The following is a 12,040-nucleotide window of genomic DNA, read 5'->3' on the forward strand; positions in this document are numbered from 1 at the left end:
CAGATAACAGTCATCTCGGGCCATTATCTCCATAACCGTTCAACTTTGGACATAGGTGTTTTGGGTTATATCGGCATACTTTAACATAAGGAACACCCTACCGAAGTTTGGTCCATTCCTCCTGGGACACCCTGTATAAGGGTATAGTTTTACCAGGGGGGTACCAGGACCTCCCGATGTAATTGGATGTTACGAAATTATTCTAATCGTAATTAACTCACTCACTCACAGAATTGAGCCCTTCGTGAGAAGCCGCCAATTGTGCAGCTACTCAAAAACTTTCCAGCTTTTTATGGAACACGAAGGTTCATTACCGTGTTCACAAGAGCCCTCCACTGGTCCCTATCAATCCAGTCTATACCATCCCATCCTATCTCTCTAAGATCCATTTTAATATTGTTCACCCACCTACGTCTTTGTCTTCTCAGTGGTCTCCTTCGTTCTCGCTTTCCACCAATATATATGCATCCCTGTTCTCCTCCATTCGTGCTACGTTCCCTGCTCATCTCATCTTCCTTGACAAAATCATTTGAGTTATACTTGGAGAAGAGTACAAGTTATGAAGCTCATCGTTATGCAGTTTTATAATCATAATTACGCAGACAGTAAATTTCTGAAATAGTTTAAATAGCTCAGTGGCCGCGCGGTCTACGGCAGGAACCGTCTTCGCCAGCTCGAACGCTGGGATCGTGGGTTCGAATTCCACTTGAGGCATGGATATCTGTGTGTGCGTTTATTCTGTGTTGGTGTCGTTCTGTGTGTAGGTAGCGGCCTTGTGATGGGCTGATCCCCCGTACAAGGAGTCCTACCGACTGTGTATAGTTTAAAAAACTGAAGAAAGCGCCCAAGGTCCGACAGAAGGACTTTAGAGCCATAGACAGACACTTAGTCGAAACAGTTCACTCGCTGTAGCGACTGGACTACAGGCTGGAGTTTGATGCCCGGCCTGTACAATTGGTACAGTGGACGCCTTCAGCAGGCGAAAATGGCCGGGGCGTGAAGCTGACCACTCCGTCGAATTCCGGTGTTACGGATAAGTGTAACTGCTTTCATTCCTGCATGCGTCTAGTACTGCCTAAGTAAACGCGGGGACAACTTAACCTTTAAGCGTACAAGTGCCCTGGGGCTGGCAGGGCATAACAACATAGAAAGTATCATATCCTGTGAAGGGCCCTGACCTTAGTTATTTAACGGGAAACGAGACGATGCAACAAACTTGGGTGTTTTTTGTATCCTACTTTCCTTATTTTGAAAAATAACTGGCTAAAGAAATCACCTTGCTCTCTGTTACCTCCCACAAAATTTTTCGTTTTCTATGCGGTTCGTGTCGTGTCAAGGAGCTCCTAGATAACCTTGCCCTGTGTATGCCTGTCTCTCTCTCTAGTATTCACACCATTCACTAATTTTCGAACATTCAGACGGCCGATATTTTGTTTCGGAATTTTACTCCGAAACCTCTGTCTTTCAAAAACACCTTTGGATTTATGTACCGGATGGCATGAACATTCAGTCGTTTTACTCCCAGGGAACAGGGGCTGGTTGGGGCCCATAGCCAGTGTGGACACTGTGAAGAAGAAGAGAGTCTGACCCCCTCCGTGGATCGAACACCGATTCTTCAGCTGTCCAGCCCGCAGCTTAGTTTACACTGTCTAGAGACAGCTGTTCCAAAATGCGTTCTCGTCTGAGCACGAATGAACCGTTACGTCCTAAACCAAAATAGCACAGTAATAAAACGAAACGCGTAACGAGGGGTACAGTTATCAGCTCTGCTACAATATAATGCGTGATTAGTCATCACTTTCCTGTACCATCCTGTGGTGGCGTGGGCCACCACTCACAACGAGAAGTGCCAGATGTGAACTTATCGGCATTAGTTCGAAGAACACAGGGATACATAAAACAGTGTCATCGTGGAACGCAACTAACACTGACGGAGTTACCGTTTTTATCCCACATGACCCACTATTTTCTGGATGTGACTGGGGAGACCCACTAGAGCCATCAGCGAGGACAGCCGGATTGTGGGCCGGCGTCCGGATGTGGCGTGTTAATCTCAGCCTCCAGCGAGCCGCTGTAATGATTGCATTCCCGTAAGCAGTTGTCCGTCACCTGTTGCACGCGCCCCGTCGCTTAAGGTCGTCTGTAAGTGTCTGGTTGTTGCTAGGAGACCTTACCCCGTATGTTCAATATGCAGTATGGATCAGTGGTTCCCAAACGTCTCTAGTCGTAATTCGTGGGCAACCTAGTCGTCGCTTTGCTCCCTGTCAGACTTGCTGAAATTGTATGCAGTGCGAAATGTGACGTCATGTCGTGTTCTGCGCATCTCGACAAATAATAGTAATGCAGCAGTCTTTATTAAACCGCTCTTCGCAAAGACAAAAGATGAATAAACAGTAAGTTCTGCGAAGAACGAGAAAGAAAGTCGGGAGGTAGTGACAGACACTACATTTGGGGGGGGGGATTTTTTGTTTTAACCCGTGTTCTCCATTTCCGGAACCATGGTTCTAGAAGGCGTATAGCAGTAGCTAATTCAGAATCGAACCGAGTCAAGGAGCTTCCACGCTGGGTCTAGTAGGCCTGGCCTGGGCTACCTCAAGTCTCCCCAAGGACTCTTTGAAGTTCTGGAGATAACTAGTTGCCTACTTTCCTTCAGTATGAAACGGACTGTATGGAAAACCAAGAAATTAAGGGGAACATATAGACACACAGACAGCAAGGTGATCTCATAAGCCTCAAAAACCCTAAACAATTAAGGGGATACACAGACAACAAGGTGATCTCGTAAACCTCAAAAACCTTAAACAGTTATGGGGGATATGCAGAGAGATGGACAGACACAGACAGCAAGGTGATCTCATAAGCCTCATTTTATTTTTTATCTCAAAATAAGGAAGATTGTAGTATCTGATTCTCAATAAAGGAGTAAAAAAAATAAGGATAATAGGCTAAAAATTAATTTTACAGTAGAAGTGGAATACGAGAAATATGTAAAATTGAGAAACTCCTATACATTAACTTTATTTTCTTGTAAAAAATACGGAAAGACAGCCGTTATTCATTTTTAGCGGCGGAACACGTTGGTCGAGCCCTCACCGGATCACAGTTTGAGAACCGCTGGTGCGAAGATATGCAAGTCTTGTGGCGCCGCAGCGGCAGATAACGGAAGTATGAGTAATGTCGCATATTTTCTTTCCCACAATCTGCATATAAAGATAAACTTGCCCATAGCGGCCTCCGTAGTCTAGAGGTAACGTTCCCACCTCGTGACTCGTGGTACGCGGGTTCAAATACCCGGCGGAGGTCGTCGAATTTTAAGGGCGGAAACATTCAGGGAACAAGTCCTCCGGGAGGGACGTCAAGCTGTGTGTCCCGTGTCGTAACTTTACGGCATGTAAAAGAACCTCATATCCCCAAAGGGGATCGCTGAGCCAAATTCCAGGACGTTTCCCGCCCAACAATAGCCTCTAAGGCCTCTGATAGATGGGGGAAGCATTATAGACACCGCTAAGCTAGTGACCGAACTCGCTTGCTCGGCGGGACTGATGGTACGCACCATTTATCGGTAGGGTAAAGAGACTGGTAGAATATCATAGAGGGAAGCACAATAGCTCAAACTGGTCGCGGTGCATGGGGAAACCCACCCTCTCTAAATAACTAACTAACTAACTAAGCATGCCCATAGTCCAATAACAACTCGCATAAGACTGACTTCCATTTGGCACTTAAAGAGGTTGAAGTCCCTTGCTATTATTTACACTATAACTAAATTTATTAATGATGCATGTAAGAGATTAATGTAACATGTACGCCCTTGTAAGCGTGAAGTAACGTTTTGTTACAGATCAGAGCCATAGGAAATATGCAGTGTCACTGTTTCAGTCAGTTTATGTAGAAGAAAAGCGACATAATAAGAACCAGGTTGGTATAGCTCAGTGAGTATAATGACTAAGCTACGGGCTGAACGACCGGGGAACCAGAGTCAATTTCTTTCAGTATTGTCACGCGTAGGGGTGACTTATAAGACGGGTTTTGGATTGGATGATTTGATTTATTGATCACGCCTTGTACAATCACTCGTAACCACAATCAATCTTCAGCCGAATCCTTCTTCCTTGACTGCCGAGGACTCGCTCCAGTCTGATCCTTTATTCTGATTCTGTTCTATACTACTCTCTACTACTATACTACTGTTCTGTGCCTCTACGTGGACCCATTGAAAGCACGTCAATTTACTAGCAATGGACGTCGAATGTTGTCCAGAACGCGTGTCTACCCATCCGTGACGTAACAATGGATGTCCTATTGTTGAGCGCTTGTGTCACGGAAAAGCGTTAGTCGATTGCTTCCCTAGCAGTGGGTCTGTATGTCACAATATCATATAGTCAGACTACGATACCCATTCAACATCTCACCCAGTGGGTACCTGTGGATCTTTCACTCGGGAAAAGCTTCCGGGGCGTGATTCTAGACACTGGGGCTGTACTTCCACTCTCCCATACATATTCATTGCGTGGTGCTTAATTAAGCACAGTGACAAAGGAAAGTGCTGGCCTACTTGGGTTTCGTGTTATTGCATTTAAGTAGTGGGTCTGGAACAAGGTCCACGCAGCCTCGTGACGATAATTGAGGAGCTATTTCAAGGTAATAGCGGCTCCGGTCTAGAAAACCGAAATTAACGGCCGTAAGGATTCGTTGCGCTGACCACGCGATACACTCTCACCGCAAAAGTTGGAACTAACTTCTCCGACAAGCGGCGGTCGCTCGGTCGGTATGGTTCGCTTGCGGACTAAAACCACGGAGTTTGTTTTTGTTTTGTTTTTATTACATCAAACAGCAATACACTGTTTTAAGACAGAAGGCTCTACTCCTGCCGTTGCCAGTGACAATGGCACTCAAATTAAGATGTTGATGTTTACTGTTCGGATTACGAAAAATATTGGAAATGAGGATTGAGATCACATGAGTGAAGCTTACTTACGTAACAGCGTATTTTCTAAAATTTTGAAATGTAGTTCCTGTAATGTATCCTCCTGTGAATGGGAGTTAGATCAGACAAAAGTTTACGAGTGCCTGCTTAATTATGGCTTTTGTTTAGACATACTTTAATTAACTTAACATATTTTATGGGTAAGTGTATGTGATGCAATACTTTTCTTCTGAGTCATAGCCCTACTTGATAGTTATAAATAGCTGATGTACTCAGGACATCTGAGTTTATTGAACATTGTACATCGTCCGATATTGCAAAGAAGACAAAGTTTCGGGAACTTCATCTGTTTCCTTCCTCAGGTGAGGATGAGACACCTACTTTTTTGAGTCCCTTAGAAAGAGCTAACGTCAGTATCTCTTTCAAACGGACCCAACAAATGAGGTGTCTCCCAACGCTTCACCTGAGGCACCTGAGGACGGGAACAGATCCAGGTTGCGAAACGTTGTGTCCTTTAGAACACCGGTCGATGGACAAAGTCCAAAAATCCAGTAATTCCCAGTGTTATACACCATCGTCAGAATCCTTTAGAATCCATTAGCTGATGGGCTCTTCATTTATTCTCAAGGTTAAATCCAGTCTCTGGAATAATGAGTCGAAATCCACGCTGGTGATCCTTATTAATTTATTTCACATAAATGTTGAAAGAAGTATGCTGTATGTAGTTGATATTCATTACTGACTCCGAGAGACAGTCAGTAAATGGTCACAAATGCATATAGAACGTAAAAACACGTGATATTTGAACCTGGAAAAAACATTTATTTCTCGATATATCTTCAACCAACACTGATACACTTGTCCCATCGCTTTACCAGTGCCTCGAAACCCACAGCATTAAAGTCTTTAGGCTGTTGTCTCGGTCACTTCCGCACCTCCATTTCAACGTCTTCATCATCAGCGAAACATTTGCCACAGAGTTGTGAATCGATTTACGCGACAAACACTTACCGCCTTAAGCCAGAAATATTTTGTTAAATATACCATTTGCATGCAGTCCGTTTGCCCACAAAAGAAAGCACAGCAGAACGCTGCTCTTCATTAGTACACTCCTCAAGCGCGGTCGCCATTTGGACTATTGAAACCAGCCTCTGTACATGAGCATGCACGCCTGCTGCCTAGACTGTCATGAAGCTGGACTGTGCTGCTACCTAGTGATACGTATAGAAAACCTATTACATCAATTACAAATGTCTTACTTTCATTTGTAGCCTATTTACTGACTCTCCCTTGTACTATAGTCAGTTGCAAAAATTTGGTTGCAGTTTATGTTCTCACGGCGGTACCTGTGAATAGTACGGTCTCCTGGTATGTAATACTGTTTATTTCGGAGACAGCCCGAGTTTCGAATAAAGATTTGTAGCTTGTCGCCTCCTTATCCTGGTACAACTTTCTCTTCGGCCCTGAAGATGGAAGCAATATTGGGCTCTCTTCGAGCTACTATGCGTCGTTGCAACCGAGAAGGCCGTGCTCTCCATGTACTTATTATCTGGGGTTCACTTGCAACAATCCGTAGAACTACTGAAGAGGTTTTCATGAAATTCGTCTTTTGGAGGTTTTTACAGATATGCTGTGGAACATTACAGGTATGACTAAAATTGGACTATAGCAATAAAAGTTAAAATGTTAAAGCTATCCCTGCAACATGCCGTAGAGGTCCATAGGGTTGTGAGACGTCGAGGCTCCCACTTTTTCTAGCGGTGAGTTTGCCAGCCTTACAAGACTGCAGCCCTTCAGCCCCAGGAAGATTCCTGGTAGTCATTTCTGCTAGAAGCTGAGTCGACCCCAAGGCCTTAGTGTCATTTGTGTTTCTAGATGAAAGTCTTCTCATCCTCTTCTTCCTCCTCCTCCTCCTTTGACGGAATTATGAATCTTACACACAGCCGTTGGGGCTCCTTCGGCGGGGGATCTACCAGTCGCAAGGCCGCTACATACACACAGAACAATACGAACACAGTATAAATGCAGATATCCATAAATCGAAGGGGATTCGAACCCTCGATCTCAGTGTTATGAGCGGGTGAAGACATTTTGTGCCTTATACCGCGCGCCAACTGTGATCGGCTTGGATATAACAAGGAGAAAATGTGTTTTTATGCTCTACAATTAGCTAGGTAACATTAAGACTGATTTTGGTTTAATCTTGTACTAGCGGTCTTTGTTCCTCGGCCACGTGTGTTTCATACTGTTTATAAGGGAACGTAGGAAGTTAATGTTTATTAATTCAGAATCTGGAGACAGTAACAAAGCGATTAGGCAATAATTGTAACGCTATGCCTGCGTTTCCCGTTACTATTGTAATTCTTTCTTATTTAAAATAGAATTCACGTATATGGTTCTCAAAACGTGTTTTAGCTGTTTCTTTGGCGAATTCTGTCAGACTGTGTTGAAGTTAGTTTTCGTCATTTCAACGTTTCAATAGCTTATCGAAATACTAAAGAACTAGGCTCAGCTATTGATGGTTCGTTTGCTTGTGTTTCAGTTTGTCTAAGATCATTAGACCCATATAGATTGTGCACAGGCATTAAGTTTCGTATATAGAGAAATTTTTCTACCCAATGTGTAGCGGGGTGCTCTTTCATCGGGGTTAAGGCGGTTGGGGCGTGAAGCTGATCACTCATCTCCATATAGCGCCGAGTTCAAGAATGATGGGACTAAACCTCCACTTTCCCATGCGTCTTCATGGCGTGGCGCTCAATTAATTAAACACAGGGATAATTGTGCCCTTTTTATGTAGATATTTAACGAAAGAATAATTTTTATTTACAAAATGTATGTACGAGCCATTGAAGACAAGTAGTGGTTAAGACTTCGTACTTCACCCTATACTCAACAGGGAGCAGGAGTGTGCAACTTACTATACTGCCATCTATTGGCTGTCACGCAGCATGAATTCTCTCAGCACAGTTGGTACAGTTCAGTCCACATAAACTGGTCCGTTTGGTTGTCTCGGAAACCAAATGCAGACTACGGCAATTTTACATAATCGTTTTAGACAAGCGGTTATAATTTTTCTGGTACGTAATTTCCTTTGGTAGGAGAGTTTCAAGATAAACTATTACAACGGTTTGTTCTTTTAAAGTCTGGATGAACAAGAATACCAGAAAAGTACTTGTAATAAAGTTTAAATAGGAAGAAGACATGCGGGCCGACCCAGTATATCACGATTTATTCAGTTACTTTCATAGAGAAATCTGCAATAAAATGTTGTTTGGGGACCCCGGGGGGGGGGAGGGGTTAAGAAGAAACTCGACAGATTCAGATTTACTTTACGAATGGCGACAAGCTCCTTAAGGCTCACGACCAGAATTTTTTTTTTCAGCCGAGCCTTTGCTGTCATAGTCCTCACGTGACCTCTCTGACGAAAGGCTGGGTTTGTCTCATGAATATGCTTCGCTTCGTCTGTGTCGAGTGTATGTATCGCACATATAGCGGGTTATTGCAAATCCTTCCCTGTGCAGTATATACTCATATATTCGGGTTACTTTCTCTTAACGATAACTAAGAATTTATAATGTAATCAGAGATATAACGCCGTATAGTTTAGTTCATGGGTAACATCGTTTCGGAGGAGCAACAGCTACTTTTTCTTCTAAATAGTTGGCACTTATCCACCAAACTGCACGGCGTTACATCTTGCTTTCTTTGGAACTTCAGACGTCACATAGGCTCGTTAAATTTTTTTGAAGCTAATAAACACGCTTATAAACTATATATATGCTATAAGTTATAAATAACATGACCATTAGACAAGTTAAAGATGATGAGATGATCAGGGCATGTAGCATGCATGGGGAGCAGAAATATGTATATAGGATTTTGGTGGGAAAGCCAAAAGTAAAGAGACCACTAGTAAGACCGAGACATTTTTTTTTTCTGTGGCGCTACAGCCCCAATTTGGGCCTAGGTCTACCTCCATGAAACTCTCCGTTTCACTTCGGTTTTTCTAGATCTTACACATTCGGTAGGACTCTTTGGGCTCGTGATCAGCTCGTCGCAAGGCCTCTACCTGTACACAAACACAGAAAAACGCACATACACAAACACTGAACATCCATGCCCTGAGTAGGATTCGAACACACGATCCCGACTTCCGAGCGAGTGAAGACAGTGCATGCCTTAGACCGCTCGGCTACCGTGACCGGCAAGACCTAGACATAGGTGTATGAATAATATTCAGATGGATATTATAGGATGGGGTGGTATCGACTGGATTGATCTGGCTCACGATAAAAACCATTGGAGAGCTCTTCTGAGCATGGTAATGAATTTTCGCGTTCCATAAAACGGAAGAAACAGGGACACAAGTGGCGGCTTCTCTATGAGGACTCAGCTTCATGAAATCAGTTAGCTAGAAATTATGGAGAGATGCGGATCGCCAAGTTGGGGGGGGGGAGTCCAACTGGGTCCACTCGGCACGGCGACCACTGATTGGCCTATTGTAGCCTGCCCCGGGTGATTATGATGATGGAGAATTTGGTGGAATATAGATTGGCAGGGGAAACCGAAGTACTCGGAGAAAACCTGCCCCAGCGCCTCTTTGTCCACCACAAATCCCCCTTGACCAGACCCGAGATCGAACCCGGGCCGCCGCGGTGGGAAGTCAGCGACTAACCGCTTGAGCTATGGCGCGGCCACATTACATAATTAGGTCGAGTTGCTTTGTTAAGTTGGCGTGTTTGTATCACCTTCATTCTTCCCGCAGGAGCAACATCACCTCTCACCGTTGGAAGGCCCGACCAATAGTCTCCAGCTTCGCCTTCCATAATCCACTTTTGCACTGAGTTCGAATGATGCAGGGTGGTATAACGGCCCAGAATGTATTGATATTTAATTAGGGTTTTTACTAATTGACTTATTGATTACAATGTTTTATTTTATCTTATTTCTATTCTGGGAAATCGGTTATTCAGATTTAGTGTTTAGTAGAGCTATACCTCCACTCCACCATACACCTTCATGGCGTGGTGCTTGATTAATTAAAACCAGGTAGAACTTTACACGGGGGCATGCGGTAGCGTAGTTGATTGAGACACAAAGCTATAAGAGGAAAGGTCGCGGGTTCGATTCCCGATGAGGTTACTGGATTTTTCAATTTGCCTAATCCTTGAAGTCGCACTATGGCCCTGAGGTCGAATCAGTCTCTAACAGAAATGAGTACCAGGAATCTTCCTAGGGGTAAAGGGCGGCCGGTGCGTAAGGCTGACAACCTCACCGCCATCTGTGTGCCGATTGTCTAGAAAAAAAATGGAGCATCGACGTCTCACAGTAGGAATAGATTTACTTCTTATACCTCTTACAACTTTACATCATTATTTATAAAATTGTTTTGCCTTAGTTCCAACTTACCGGATGCAACACAGTGCCCTGGAGACAGATGTCTGAGTGTTGACATTGGCATGTCGTACGTAACTCGTCTTGGACAGAAGTGAACACTGGTAACTTCTGGAAGTAATCTATTGTTTCAGTGTGCCGGGTTTTGGTTGTGACCCTCGAGTTGGAAGTCATTCAGCGGAGGGATGTGAGTGAACCAAGAAATCTAGATGACGAAATGGTTTATTTTGAAGTGACCAATCAGAAGCGGTCCTCTTTATTGGCACGTTTACTTCGAATTGAAACTTTTCAAGGAGACCCGACGCCTGCCCATTTAAACGTCTTTTGAGGGCTACGTTTTTAACTTGGTTGTTGTCAGACAAAATTGTTGCGCGCCCCCCAAAATTCTAAATCCTAACATACACGAAAAACGAGACATCTTGGGCACAGACAATGCACAGAAAATATTTAATTCATCTGGAACCAAATTAAGGTAAGAGGTAAGGTAAAAATGACCTCTGCTTAACTAATTAATCCATGAAGGCGTATGGGGGAGTGGATATATGTATATATATAATGTCGCGTGAAATATGTATCCAACACGTGGCAATATATATACAGAAGGGTCCAAAAAATGTACTCACTCTTTGATAGTCAATATCTTTGGAACAAAATGACATGTAGTTACAATTCTTGGGAGGAGAGAGAGAGAGAGAGTCATTGTATGTGTTCGAAGTGACCACCATCAGCGGCTAAACAGCGTCGATGCCGAACTGCTGAGCGAACTTCGGCTATCAGTGTGTCCGGTGTGATGGCTGCACACGACGCTTCGATGGTTTCTCGTAGCGCATTCAGTGTAGCTGGCTTTTGTCGATAAACTTCATCCTTCAAGGTTCCCCATAGGTAGAAGTCCAGAAGTGTTAGGTCTAGAGACTGTGGTGGGTACTCAATAGCACCTCTTCGACCTATCCATCGTCCAGGTAGAGTGTCATCCAAGTACGCCCTGACATCTCGATGGTAGTGAGGTGGAGCACCATCTTGTTGTAGGTAATATCTCTCATCTCCTAACAGCTCTCGAATGGCAAGGAAAATCGATGTCTGAAGCATATCGAGATACACCTGACGGTACCTTCGAAGAAGAAAGGACCAATCAAACCGCGCGATGAGAGACCACACCACACATTAACACCCGGTACATTCACTTCCTTGCCCACGTGAACGTGTGGATTTACAGGATACCAATACACACAATTCTGGCGGTTAACAGTACCGTTCATTTTGAATTGCGCCTCGTCAGACCAGATAACTTTCCCTGCAAACTCCTCATCCTAGCGAACCATGCCTTCAAACCACTCGCAGTGATCAAGCCTTCGGTCCGTGTCGTCTTCGTTCATAGCGTGCAGCAGTCTTGGAATGTACAATGTACACTGTACCTCTTTAATGTTTTCGTACTTTCAGTACAACTTCAATACAGCCTTGCGTTGCTCAAACAACAACCTTTCAGCCATTGTTGCTGCTGTCTTCTGCTCGCAGCGCGCACACGGCACGACACTCACGTGACTCATGTGACCTTCGCCATCTGTTGAGAAAACATTACACTACACTACCGCGCAAGAATTGTAACCACATGTCATTTTGTTCCAAAGATATTGACTATCAAAGAGTGAGTACAAGGAGGAATGTGCCAAACTTCGGGAGGGTGTTCCTTATGTTAAAGTATGCCGATATAACCCAAAACAC

This window comes from Cryptotermes secundus, unplaced genomic scaffold, assembly GCF_002891405.2.
Source record: "Cryptotermes secundus unplaced genomic scaffold, Csec_1.0 scaffold511, whole genome shotgun sequence".
In the NCBI taxonomy this organism is placed as follows: Eukaryota; Metazoa; Arthropoda; class Insecta; order Blattodea; family Kalotermitidae; genus Cryptotermes; species Cryptotermes secundus.